Genomic DNA, 543 nt, shown 5'->3' on the forward strand with positions numbered 1-543 from the left:
GGAGGAGCCCTGCCGGTAGCGCTCCTCCTCCGCAGGCAGGGCAGGGAACTGTTGCATGGAGAGCATGCTCTGGCTGCAGCTGAACCCTCTCCACTTTGGCCGCCCCCCCGACTCTTCTCTACCTCGGTCTCTGAGGAGCCGCGCCGCCCGCCTCCCGCACACACACACACTTGCCGGGCGGGGGGGGCTCCGCATTTTGTCTGCTCGGCAGACTCCCCCTCCCCCCTCCTCCACCCAATAATAATAAACCTCGGCGAGAAACCCGCCACATCCCCACCCCTTTTGCACACAAGGCTCTACCCCTTGGGGACAAGCTGAGAGCCAGCCCACTTGCTAATTTCGCCCTAAAGCCGTCCCCCAGGGAGGACGGATGAGGTGGGCACAGCCATTGCCCCCCTCCCGCCCCCGATGAAGGACGCCTCGTCACGCCGCGGAGGGCTTCAGGTGGCAAGAGAAGCCTGAGCCAGGGGCGATGCGTGGGGCAGACACCCGCGGAGCTCGCCCCTCGCACCCCTTACCTTGCCTCCCCTGGGGCGGCCCCGC

Source organism: Charadrius vociferus, unplaced genomic scaffold (genome assembly GCF_000708025.1).
Source record: "Charadrius vociferus isolate BGI_N301 unplaced genomic scaffold, ASM70802v2 scaffold134, whole genome shotgun sequence".
Classification (NCBI taxonomy): Eukaryota; Metazoa; Chordata; class Aves; order Charadriiformes; family Charadriidae; genus Charadrius; species Charadrius vociferus.